We start from the raw sequence: 13,639 nt of genomic DNA, 5'->3' as shown, positions 1-13,639 counted from the left end.
TGAGTCTGAAGGATGCCTTCCAGGGCTAGCTCTGTTTTTCATGCGAGCCTTAATTAGTTGGCCAGTTAGCTGGATGGGGACTTCATTGTGGGAGACACAAAGGTGTTGAGAGAGCGGTCCCGCCAGGAACTGCTTCAGGACTAACTACCTGGAAAGTCCAAATGGGAACTCCCTCCTATTAAAGAAAACCCTATTAAGGATAATAGAGTTCTAGTGATTGAGACAGACTAGCTGTCTCCGCCGACTCAGTTAATAACTACTCAATATTCACCTGTAAAGAAACAAGCTAACCACGAACTCGGGGCGGATCCTAAGGCAATGGGCAGAGAAGAAACACTAAGCTGGCCCCTCTAGGACCCTTGCAACACCTGTTGAGCACTGCAGTTTAGAACTTTATGAGCTAGAGACTCCCGGATTTAATCTTAGGAAATTTTAGAATTCGTGGAAATGCGCGTGTATACTTAAGGTTTCCATCTTGCCTCGTCAAAAAAACTGGCTACTAATTATTTATGAATCACAGAGCTGAAAACAAACTTTCTTACCTTAAGCAGTTAAGGAGAGGCGGGCAGAGGGGAGAGGCTGGCTTTGAATTGAGCCTCTTGGTACCTGTCCCTGCCCCCTGGTTCCCACCCTGGTTTTAGAGAAAGGTCACGGTGCACCCTTCCTCCACATGGGGAAGGGGCACACATCCCAGTAAAGCAACGCTGTAGCACCCAATCCCGTGAGTTCCAAGAGACTCGGGCTGTCTAAGCACAAAGACCCGGCTTTCAATCCGGCCCCAAGCCAAGTCAGACCTAGGGACGCAGTGACACCAGGGCCCCGGCCCGGTAGTCACACTCTCCAGGCGTCCCGGGCTCCCTACGTTTAGTGATGCACGAGATGGATATCTGGAAGGGCAGCTGGCAATCTTCAAGCTCCTGTCCTGGACGCAGTACCCCTCTAGTACCCTCTGAGGGCCCCAATCCCGAGGTTTGGGGTGCCTAGTCCTCTCCCTTGACGAGCAGCTCCGGGACCCACCGGCCGTTTGATTGCAGTGGTCGGTGGGACCCAATGCCCCGGGCGACAGGAACCGTAGTGCGCAGGACTCACCTCCCCGCGCCCCCACCCCCGGGTGCCTGCGCTGCGCAGCCTCGCGCGGTGTCGCGCCCGAGCGTCCCTCCCTGCCCCGCGCGTCCCCAGCGCTGGCGAGCAGGTGACCAGAGTCGCGAGCTACGCGCATGTATTCCCACCCGAAATCATGCGTCCCCAGGCGCAGTGGCCTCTTACCTCCGAGCTGGCCGGGGTGGCCCCACCAGGCCGGGCACCAACTGGGCCGGGGCGACGCGCCTCCCGCCGCCGCTGGGAGCCGGGGCGGCAGGCGGGCTCGGGGACCTTCTCCCGGGCGGCGGCGGGAGGCGCTGCTCTCGCCGCTGCCGCCGGGGTCTCGGAGCTCCGCGACTGCTGCGCGGGTCCCTCGGGTCCTGCGGGAAAGCCCGCCGCTCGCGCCGCAAACTCTTGGGCGCGCAGAACCGGGGACCGCCGCCGCCGCCTCCCCGCCCCGCCGCCGCCTCCTCCCTCTCCTCCCTCTCCTCCCTCTCCTCCTCCTCCCGCTCTTCCTCCTCCTCCTCCTCTTCCTCCTCCTAAGCCTCGAGGCTCCCGCGGCTGCCCGCTCCCTCCTTGCCCGGACCCAGTCTAAGTCGCTCACTCAGCGCGTGCCGCAGGGACACGGACCCTGCGACCCCCGGCGTCTCTCGGAGGCACAGACATCAGTGCGTCCCCAAGGCCGCTGCGGTCCTGCGGGGGCTTCAAGGATGAGCTTGGGGGTTGGGGGGGGGGGTCGGCCAGTCTGGGCTCCGTGGAGGATGGAGGTTGTATTTGGAGCGGAACAGGGAAGAGGGGAGGCAAGCTTGATGACATCGTGGAGCTGCCAACTGGGGTCCCGCTAAAGTTGTCACTAGGGGGGTAGTAAAGAATCCTGCGCCCCGGGTAAATGGAAACCATCGCAGTGCCTGCTGCCACTCTGCTGTCACGGGAAGGGGGTGTCCTGTCCGCTAGAACATAACTGTCATTCCCCCTTGCCCAACGCTGACCTGAAAGGGCAGGCCAACGTGCTTCTGTGACTCAGGTCTACTGGGACGTGGGTGGGTGAGGAGACACCAGGTGAGAAGAGAGGTTCCGGGGACGTGAGAGTGAACGCTGTTCGTGGAAAACAGCACCGGTTGTTAGAGAGGAATGCTCGGTGCCTCCTCCAAGTCTAATGTAGCTGGTCCGGAAAATGGGTCAAGGATTGGCAAGAACCCGCTAAGTGTCTCCCTCGTATGCCTAGGCCAGCAGGTCGGGGGCTGCGGCCAGGAGGCGCCCTCGGAACAGTGTCGGGCCTCTCCCTCCCCGCCCCCACTGCCCTCTCTCCTTTTGCACCAGTGCAGGAAATGTTCCACTGACCTACATATTTTTCCAAACATACGTGACCTTTTTTTTTTTCCTGTGGGAGGAGACAGGCAAGAATCCAAGAAAAAGAGAAGCTGGAGAGAGCGGCGCGCGCAAGAACACAGGGAGGCTTTTTACCAAGCTTCTGCAAACCCCAAGCCAAGACAGATGTGCAGACACGGTGTCCCAGAACCAGGGGCTGCTGTCGGACACGCTGAGGGGCTCGGGGGCGCGAATGGGATGAAAGGCGGAGACTGCTAACTCGGTAACCCGGTGAAGGAGTACAAGGGTAGCATGTTTTACTCAAACCCATAACCACGCTCCACTCCCGGCGGTGATCACTGAGGGCCGCAGGCACCTGGCTAGCCCAGTCCAAAGAAAGAGCCACCTCCCCCGCACTAGGCACACAAAGATCACTTGCTCCCTGACACCTCTGTGCTGGCTTCTTGGAGCAGCACCCTGCCTTGGCAGTCCTTCAAGTGTCTTTCTAGATCCCACATTCCAGCAAGTGGCTCAGGCAAGGAAAACACCACCACTGACTCCCCTTTTCGTGGTGTGTGTGTGTGTGTCTGGCTCATGGGGTTCCGGGCCTGGATTTCTCCTCTCCAGCGCAAACAGGACCAACACCAAAGGCGCCTTATTTGGGCATGCAACCCCACACCGTCAATTAGATCAAAACACTCACAGAGTCCGCCCCCCCCCTCCCAACACACAGTAAAGTAGGTCATTCTCTTTATTTCCCATTTGTATTATTTTTGTTTAATTCTCCTGAAAAATAAGCATCTGTATAGACCTCCAAGCATCCCGCAGCCGCTGACATTCTCAGGCTTGCTTCGGGATTCTGAGGGAAGAGGACCCCCTTGATATGTTCCAACTAGAGAAGGGGAGTCTTTCATTTTACTTTTTCCTTCAGGCAAGTATGCTTTAACTTTGCCCTTAAGAGTGGCTATGACTAATATCTAGCAAAGATGAAATTGTGTGCTTCTAGCTGGATTTAATGAAGAATTTAGAGCCACTTCCCTTCCTTTTTCTTTCTTTCTTTCTTTCTTTCTTTCTTTCTTTCTTTCTTTCTTTCTTTCTTTTTTCTTTGAAAGAGATTCCAAATGCCCTTTGGCAGTTTGAAAACTCATTGGGAGATCTTTTAAGAAACTTGGCACGACCTAATAACTCATCAAGTCTGCAGTGCAACAAGTATTTTTGCTCTGTCCTGTTTTTATCGGTTGTAAGATATCTTACTGATTGGTTTCTTCCTGTTCATATGGAGACGGTGTAGGTGTGGTTGTTATATTTATTCCGAGCTTCAACCCATTACATGAGTGTTTCTTCCCTCCCAGGTAGGACCCTGAGCTAGAGTGGAGAATAGAGTCCCCAGAAGGATGCATTTTCCCTCCAAATGCAGACCGCCTACTCTTCATTCTATGCATTTGGCGGTGTTCTTCCTTTTACTGCCTCTTGTTGAAAGTTTGCCATGACTCAGGCCAGGTTCACGGGAAGGCCCGGGTGGGGTGGGGTGGGGTGGGGGTACCATTGAGAGGGTTTGTGTACACAGAAGGCTCCCAGCCTGACACAGAGATAAACATGAGCTAAATAGGGCAAGTGGCAGAGGAGTTGGAAAGAGGAACTGGGAATGGGCTTCTTGGGCAAGATGGCCTACGGGCTAGGACTTTTCAATGACAAGGTGACGACATCGGGCTGGATCATCGTGACCTACACACTATTTAAAATATGCAACATGGATCAAATGCAGCACTTCAAAACTGGGAATGGAAAATTCTCAAGCGGTCCCGGTCATTAACCCTTGAAAGGAGCTTTCTTTTATTAATTGAGGCTTTCAATGACTCCCCAAGGAACCCTAGGTACTTTTCAAGGGACAAAAATGTGTGATGTAGATGATAAAATTCTTCCCTTTATCATTTTTTTTTTAAATTTCCATTGTCTAATTGCATCTTCCTCATCATGGAAGTCAAATCTCTAGCATGTCCTGATTAGAAATATCAATAGAATTAATTTTCAACATAGATATTGGGCAGCTATTGGTGTCTGCTATTAGCGTTGTATGCAGGCGAGACTGTGTGGGCTCTAACAGTAAACACAGCTCTAGCCTAGGGCTTGGGACTCACAGTGGGACATACATATAGTAGCCGCAGCACAGGTTCAGAGGAAACAATAGAACCAAGTCCCACTCTGAAGGATAATTCCTTTGGAAATAGCTAGCTAGCCACAGGTGGGAAGGCCCTTTGATTTGAATAACTAGAAGGTTCTAGACTGTAACCTCCGAACATCAATTTGTTTCCACCCAAAAGAAAAATCAAGTACCACACTGTGCCTTTTACATGGAATCATATTTTTCTAGAAAAGAGTCTGAGACAAACACTGCAGAGAGGGCGGAATAGAGGAGCATGAGGAGGTCTGCGACCGCAGGAACTGGGGATGGACGCAAAGGCCAGCATTTGTGAGCAGTGATGAAGAAAATAGTCAGAAATTACCTACCCTGTGTTGAAATTATCAAGGTGAGAATTAGGTATCCTGTTTCCAAAGCAGCTTCACAGTGGAGGGAAGAGCAGGAAGCAGCTGGCTGTCCCCTGGGGGCCTCCAAGTCAGCAGGAGACAATCCGGCCTGCACAGCCCAGCCTGGTATAGTTTAGACCTCACTGGATGTTCCTGCCTGGTAGATCAGCTGAAGAGTGAAGTGAGCTGGCGGACAGGACCAGGCTGGAAAATGGAGCTGAAGGAGCCTGGAGGTGACAGAGCCCTAACATCTCTGCTAACACCCTGGAGGAGATGGTGCGCATGGGTGCTGATCTGGGTTCATAGGCTTGCACACATAAATCCTAAAAAGAGCTGTTGGCACTGTAGGAAAGATGGGCACTTGAGAACAATCCTTGCTTATGACTGAGCTCTTGGAGGACGTCTCTTTATTATCGGAGACATCTCTGATAATAAAGTCTGAATCTAGGTCTTATTTACTTCTCCGGGAACTAAAAATTGCAGACATGTCAGAGCATTGTTCATTCACAAAAAATTAAGAGAGTTAGCGTATTCTCCCCCACTGGAGACACATAATACCAACACTTCCCACTAGGCCTTCGTGCTTATTACTGCTTCAAAAAATTTTATTTTTCTTATTTTTAAATCATGTATAAATGTATCTCTGTGTCAGTCTGAACCTGTGACTGCAAGTGCCCTCAAAGGCCAGAAGAGGGTGTCGGCACCCCCAAAGCTGGATTATAGGCAGTTTTGTGCAGCCTGACATGGGTGCTGGGAATCACACTTGGGTCTTCTGAAAGGGCAGTGGTGTCTCTTAACTGCTGAGCCTTTTCTGTAGCTGGTGCCCCACATTTCTCACACTTGGTGACCCCATAGGAGGTGTTGCATCTTTTGGGGTCACAGCGTGCACTAGTGTTCCCTCTTGGTGGTTTCAAATGTATTATGCCTCTTATCGTGGCATCAAACACTGTCCTTAAAAACCAATGAACCAACTAACCGAACAAACAAACAAACAAAAACCCTTTCTACCCCACCCCATGCTCTAGACTTTTTAATTGCTCCCAGAATTCTGTGCAGTTGCTATAATACAGTATGCAAGCCATTTTGGACCTAGTCATCTGCATTTAAGTAAGTTTCATCCGTGTCTTTTCACGACTTAACAGCCCATTTCATTTTAGTGCCAAAAAAAAAAAAAATCAGTTGTCTGGACAAGAAGGTATTTTAAAATGAAACCTCAGTAAATAATGTTTGCAGTAATAAAAGGTGACATTTATCTAATATCATGTGCCAGGTATTCAAATTACTTCATTTCATCTTCAGGAGGCTCTATTCAAGGTGCTCTCAGCCACTCAGCAGACGAATCTGACAGAGAAAAGCATGAGCAAGACTCTTATGACTGTGTGTGTTTAAGTGTCTCCTGCCCAGTCCACCACATACACCCACATAGACCAGGCTGGCCTTGAACTCACAAAGACCAACACTGCCTCTGAAGTGTTGAGATTATAGGCGTTTGCCACTCCCGGCTTCTTTATTCAATTTTTATAGCTGCACTGCTCCATGTGTTTGAAACAGAAGTCTAGGATGAAGGCTTGGGATTGGTGGAAGAGCAACACCTGGTCCTTCTGATAGTTCTGTGAAGGAAATAAAGTTCATGGGTCAATATGTGCATGACTGGCATGCTGGCATCTCACCAAAGCACTGTTTGGACTTTGGCAAGAGGCTAGAAGGGAGTGTAGCTTTGCAAATACAGGTGACCTTCCAGCCAATTCCAGGTCTTAGGGCTGGGAATGGATGCAAGTTCCTCTCCTTATAGAGTCCCTGGGTACAGCTCAGGCTTCCTCCTCCTCCTCCTTCCAGAATAGGTCAGTCCAAGGAAGGTGCTTGGTTGAATGTACAGGGATATATCCTTTCTCATGGGCAAGATAGCAACTGTGAGTGGCCCGAGAAAGCCTTTAATCCCTCCCACTCCCGGTGTATGCTAACTGCCAACGCCGTGAACCTGTGGAATGTGGGAGGGGCATTCAGTGCGTGTGAAAAATAGAAGGGATGAAAGGTGTTTGTGTACAGGGTGCTGAGGGCTGGGGAAAGGCAGGTGGTTAGGGCAGCAATGTGGGGGAACTGAGAAGGTGCCAGAAGGATGGGAGGTGGTGCTAGCTCCTGTAATTAGTAGAGAGGATTGCAGAAGAACCAGAGCTCCAGCACAACCGACGGAGGAGAAATTTCAACTCAGGGAGGCTTCTGCTCTTGGCCAGCGTTGGTGGAGGCCCGGACAAGCTGTTGAGACACGCGCTTTTCTAACAAGCTCTAAGTGCGGGCAGAGAAACAGCTGCACCGACTCTCAAGCAGACCTTGTCTAAGCTCTTCCCACCCCATGTTCCATTTGCCCCAACTGTAAAGAGGTGATTCTGATATTTCCCCACCCAGCTGCTTGTAAGAACACTCTCACACATACGTACACATGCATGCACACGCACGTGGGCAAGGCAGTTTATTTCCCAGGGTGGTTTGTTCGTCTGCCCCCTTTTCAGATCTGCAGGCATTTGGTGCGATGCTGTTTGAACAGTTAAGTTTCTGCACCGACAAATGCAGATTCTGCACGCACCTTGTCCAGGAAGAACACCTAGCGATATGAAATTCATTACACATAGTTCACTTGGAGTGGAAGGCTAATTATAGAAAAATGTTCTCCAAGGAGCTATTTATAGTCCCCTCCCCAGGAGGCAGCAGGCGACGCATTTCCTGTATGGGCACGCATTATTTGATCAGCGTGCTTTGTTGAAGACTTTGGTGAGAAAGAAGCTCTTCTCAACGGCTCCGGTGGAACCCGTGTGTTGACAGTGAACGTGAAGATGACCTCGCTGGGATTTTTTCACGTACCTATGCACAGCACTTTTTTCTGCCTCTCCATATTCAGGAAGACTTTACAGATTGCTTCAAGCAACAAGGCTTGACTGTGGTTTTACGTCCCTTTCCTTCTTACGTTAGGGGATCCAGGTAGCCCACAGCATCCGGGGCTGGGACTGATTGTTAGGCCTTTTATTCGAAGACTTTGCACGTAGAAGGTAGAAGTTAAAGATGCCAGCAGGAAGGAAGCGCTTGTTTTTTTTTTTTTGACCGGAAGAATAATTCTCAAAGTTCGTTATTTGTACTATCTCAAGCATCCCCCGGAAATTTGTTAGAAACGTAAACTTCCAAGTCTGGTCGTCCCTGAATCTGCTGTCTGGGAACTGTGTCAGTCAGCTTCTCGGGAGGTCTCTATTGCATACAAAGTTTGAGATTCATTTCTTTATGTAGTTGGTTGTTCTGCTCTTATGGTTTGAGCTGTTTGGGCCTCTTGTGCAAGGCCAAAGACTAATACAACCACATGCCTTTGTTTAACTTTTACAGCTACTTTCTGAGGATAATTTTTATTTTGTTTTAGCTAGGGTTTCACTGTGCCCCTGGCTGGCCTGGAGCTCACTATGCATTCCAGGCAGGCCTCAACTCAGAGATCTGCCTGTCTCTGCCTCCTGAGTGTTGGGATTAATGGAGTACACCACCACACCTACACCCCCCCTTCTACAGACTAGGCATTAGATTGGAGGTCCAGAGGGTCCCGTTCCTTGAACTCTGAGTACCCTGCTATTATATGAGGGGCACATAATCATGAGGTTGATAAGAATTTTAATGTGTCACCTTGCCCAGTCCCCTCTCCCAAGTTTTCCTACACTCCATGTCTGGCACTCACCTCTCTATTGCTCTCCTCCACACCCCCCCCCCCCCATAGAAATGAGCTTCTCAGCACATCATCCCATCTTAGCACGTTGATACAGGCCTAATGTCTTCAGGCTGCAATTTTACTATGGCCTTGGGATGAGGGATAGCTGGCAGAGAGGGACCCCATACACGGATGCAGGTGCAGCCCAGTGGCAAAGCACTTGCCTAGCATGGTGTGGCCCGGGGGTTTAATCCCCATTACTATGAAAGGCATAGTGTTAAGGGGGTCATTCCTTAGCCACAGTGGTGCCAACTTCCATGCAAATTAGATTCTGTGGATACTGTCTGAACTCACGGGACCTGGTAATCTAAGAGAAATCATCTGAGCTATCAAGCCAGGAAATAGACTCCCGTATCCAACAATACGGGAATTGTAGAGAATATGGGTGGGTGTAAAGCAGGTGTAAAGCTTTAAGGAAATGTAATGAGAGCCCAGAATAAGCGCTCACACTTATGATTAATTGTTTTTTGACCCTGTCTTTTCAATGAGAAAAGTATTATTGTTATTTCTCTTTAACAAATAATGTTGGGACAACTGTACATGAACACATAAAATAAACAAATGAACTGGAATCTACCTCATACTATTTAAACAACTCCAGATGGACAGAATGCATTCATGTAGATGCTTAAAATTGTGGAACTTGTAAAACACACACACACACAAGTACATTTCTACGATCTTGCATTTGGCAACCGATTTTTAGGGATAACACCCCTCCCCCCCAAAAAAACCCCACCAGCAACAACAACAGTAACAACAAAAACTAGACCTCTTCAAGTGTAAAGCCTGTGAAGATATATATGTATCTTCTACCACAGAATGTAGAAAGTCAAAATACAGAAAGGGAGAGAACATTTGTAACCAATAGAGACCAACTGCCCTGAGCCATAGAGAAAACCATCTGAGCCCTCCGGTTATGCCTAAAACCCTGGGGGCACTGAACCTTACATTCACTCTGGGGGCTCCTATATGTACTTACAATAAAGCTTAAAGAATATATTAAGTACGATAAGAGACTAATAAAAACACACGATATAATGGGAATTATTAAAAGATTACTACAAGACCAAGTTATCTTAAGTTTATGAGTTATTTATTCCTGGGAATTTTTATTTAGTATTCAGACCAGTTGACCAATGGGAAGCAAAAGGGTGGAAGGCAAAGCTGTGGATGGATGGAGAGGTTTGTTGTATCTGGAACAGAAAAGAAGTCGTGCAGCTAAGTCATAAAAGACAAAGAATCCACTTAAAATGAGTAAAAGCCTGAACGGACACATAATAAATTGTTCAATATCATGAGTCATTAAGGGTATACAAATTAAAACCACAATGAGATTCAATTTCAAATTCATTAGGGTGGCTGTTGTATCAGCTTTCTGTAGCTGTGGCAAACACCTGAGCAGTTTAAAGGCAGATATTCTTAGCTCATGGCGTCAAGGCTTCAGTTCACAGTTACTTGGATCCATTGCTTTAGGCTTGAGGTAAGGCTGAATATTGTGATGGTAGGAGCGTCCTGTGGTAGCTGCTCACCTCAGAACTGCCAGAAGAGAGAGAGAGGTATGTTCCCATAGTATGTCCCAAGTGATCCACACCTACTTCTTGCAACTAATTCCCATTTTCTTTACCACTATGTCCTAACAATCTCTTAATATTAGGAGTCTGCCTAAGGACTAACCATTGATGACATCATAGCCCTCAGGATCCATTCGTCCCCTCAATGACTGGATCTACCAGTTAGGGGCCAAGTCTTCAATACATGAGCCTCTTGGAGAACACTCCACACACAAACCACAACAACTGTAGTTTAGAAAAGAGTCGGAATAAAAATAGCATGTGCTGCTTAGGAAGAGTAGAAACCGGGACCTTCATATACCGCTGGAGGGGATGGGCAATGGTGCAGGCACTTTGGGAAACAGTATGAGCAGTTCTTCCCAAAGATACACATAGAGTTGCCACAGGATTTGGCTGTTCGATGTGTAAGTATACACCCGAGAGAAACAAAGGAACTTGTACACAAATATTCATAACAGCATTGTTCATCAGAACTTCAAACTGGAAACAACTCATGTATCACCTGAATGGATAAACAAAACACGGTATTACTTACATGGTGGAATATTATCTGACCATAATAGGCATGAAACATTGGTAGAAGCCCATGAATGGACCACAGTACAATTGTTCTGGCTGAAAGAAGGCAGCTCAAAGAACCAAGAATTCTGTTTATCCAGACCAGCTAAGGCTAGAAACAGTGTAGAAGTCTTTTGGGAGCCTGATGGTTTAGAATTTGATGGATAAAGGGTCTGGGGATGATGAAATGTTCTGAAATGGATGGTGATCAAGTTTATATAACTGTAGATACACAAAAATTCAGTCAGTGTACACTTTAAACGGGTAACTGGATTGTAGGTGAAGTATGTCTGAATGTTATTATCAAACATGAGAAAAAAACAGAGCAGTGTGTTGTCCAGTTCTTTCTAGTTCCAGGTTCACTGTTGTGTACATCAGGCCTGTGCACCCTGACCTTGGACTCTGCTCCCTTAGGAGAGCCCTCTCTTTGGTCCCTGCTTCTCACCACCACCTGTCCTCAGCCCATTGCTCTGCTCTTCCTCTCCTGGGAGAATCCAGCCCCCTGCTCCTGTTTTGAAACCTCTGTCTACTCCACAGCTCTCTCCCCAGCAGCTTCTCTTAGCTCTGTGCTCACTTTCCCCCAATCCCTACAACCTGTTGCCTCCATTTGGACCTCAGCACTTCTACCACCAACACGATTTATCCTTTCCTCCTCTCTGTCCGGCTCATCCTCCCAACCTCCAGAGTCTGACTAGGATGCTTTCTTTTTGTCCTAATGACCCAACCTTGAAAGATATACTGTGTCTTTAATATTGCCTCTAATCCCACCCCCATCATCTCCTAACACTCAGCTCTGGGAGGTTCTTATTCACTGGTTCCTCCCTTCCCATTTCCGTTGCCTTTCTTTTTTTGTAGCTCAGTCTTAATTTAGCATATTCCATAGCCTTCTTTTGGTCATAATAACTAGTTAAGAATTATGAAATATGAATTGTGAAAAGATGAAAAGAAAAAACGGAACTGGAGTTTAAGGAGGGCTTCCTAATTTCCTGGCAGAGGGCCACAAGAAGGTTATGCAGAAGATGAACACCAAAGGCCTGCAGGGAAGCTCAATGACAAACGAGAGAGGTTATCCTGGGGAAACTGATGCCCGTGTGCAAGGAAGAAGTTCCAAGAGCTTCACAACGGGCCTGGGATTGCACAATGCAAGTGGGCTCATCCAGACTGGAGGTGACACCGCAATATACTTTCTTACTAATTGGTAAATAGCTATCATTCTGAGACCCCTGGTTGTCCCCCACCATCCTTGTACCCCTGAACAGCCCCTCTGACATATCCACCCACAGCCATGAGAACCGTGGAGTCCTGTATGTGACATTCTGACTCATGGCTCTGATTCTGCAGCCAGATTAACTTTTCTGTTATTTTCAAGGGTCACCAATCCAAGTTTTCACTTCCTAGATTCTCAGGGTCTAGCTTAACCTGACCTTGTCCTGGCTGGGTGCCTATTTCCACTGCTTCCTGCAGTGAACTCTATACATGTACACTTCCAATTCCATATTTTAGTGCGTGCTTTCCCCTCCCTTCCAATATGATGAAGTTTCCCATAACTCAAGATCATGCACTGTAATATCAAAGAAGTTGTCCTTGAGTTCTTCTGCCAGAAGTGGACTCTCCTTCCTTGCTGTTACTCCCCTGTGTGTGTGGACAACTATCTCAATTTCTTATAGCCAAGGGCCTAGAAGTTAACATTTCAGATAAAGTTGATTATTATTATTATTATTATTATTATTAGTAGTAGTAGTAGTATATGTGTGTATGTTTACGTGTATGTGTACCACATGAGTGCAGTACCTGAAGAGGCCAAAAGAGGGCATCAGATCTCCTAGAACTGGAGTTAGAGGTGGTTGTGAACTATACCACATGTGTACTGGGAACCACACTTGGATCCTCTGAAAGAGCATTGACTGCACTTATTGTTAGAGCCATTTCTCCAGCCCCTTAGTTAAGACTGTCTTTTGGTGGAAACAAACTAAGTCTGCTCCCAGGACATGGCCTTCAGTATCCTTCAGCTACTTTTTATCTATTGATCTGGTTAGTTCATACAACCTCACAACTGTTGTCCTGTATAATCCATGGGTAAAGGGCTACCTCTAGCTTTACAGAGCCCATTGTCTGCCCATCAAAGGAAACTTCCTGGGTCCCGACTTGGGCAGAGGGAGAGTGGTATCTACCACACAGAGATGATGGCCTGAGCCTATTATACCTTACATCACTTGAACAGGAGCTGTAAGCTGTGAGGCCTGTCTAACCCTCATAGCAGACTCTTCGGGTTACTATTTTCCTGTTTGGTTGCTGAGGAAATGAAGGCCTGGACAGATTGGTAGGCATGTGTCCCCAGTGTCATCCCCACACTGGGAGTAGACCCATGATGGATGATGCGCTATAGGTGGTTTTCAGTGTATATAGCCTTTTCTAGTTCCTCTTTGGTTTCTTTGGAGATAAATTTCCATGTCCTGTTCGCATCCCTTATCCCCTGGATGTGAAGGCCTTGACTGACTCAACCCTAGCTCCTAGCTCCTCTAGCCTGTGATGCTACTGCAGCCCTGCCCACATGCTCCTCCGTCCTTCTTGGTTGGTTTGTTGGTGTGCCAACACAGTCCTTGCATGACTGGTTCAGACTTGGTCCTGTTGAGGTTTTGACAGAGGCAAACTTTGACATTTTTGGATGGCAAATAAATGAATTGAGAAATTCCTGGAGCAGTGCTCAGGCCCTGATTTTTATTATTGAACAAAAGAAAGGCAAGATAGAATGAGGATGGGGTAAAGTGGGCCAAGAGGTCATTCAGGGACTGCCACGTTGTATCTGAAGGCTGGCACTGAGGCTACATGGCTGATGCCCACACTCAGAGAGTGCCAC

General features: G+C 48.0%; 1 protein-coding gene across 3 annotated transcripts in view; it reads right to left on the bottom strand.

The window, feature by feature from the left end:
• Npas2 (neuronal PAS domain protein 2) overlaps nucleotides 1-1,488 on the bottom strand; it is a 187,083-nt gene extending 185,595 nt beyond the window's left edge. For 2 of the 3 annotated variants that reach the window (XM_057751116.1, XM_057751118.1), the window contains exon 1: nucleotides 1,267-1,488. The gene's annotated coding sequence lies outside the window, so the exon portion shown is untranslated. Of the gene's footprint in view, nucleotides 1-542; nucleotides 591-1,266 lie in introns of those variants that run through there. The other variant, XM_057751117.1, reaches the window with a different exon arrangement.
• Nucleotides 1,489-13,639: the final 12,151 nt, after the last annotated feature.

The sequence above is a fragment of the Chionomys nivalis genome, chromosome 19 (assembly GCF_950005125.1).
Source record: "Chionomys nivalis chromosome 19, mChiNiv1.1, whole genome shotgun sequence".
Taxonomy (NCBI): domain Eukaryota; kingdom Metazoa; phylum Chordata; class Mammalia; order Rodentia; family Cricetidae; genus Chionomys; species Chionomys nivalis.
This window is presented reverse-complemented; position numbering and strand designations above follow the sequence as displayed.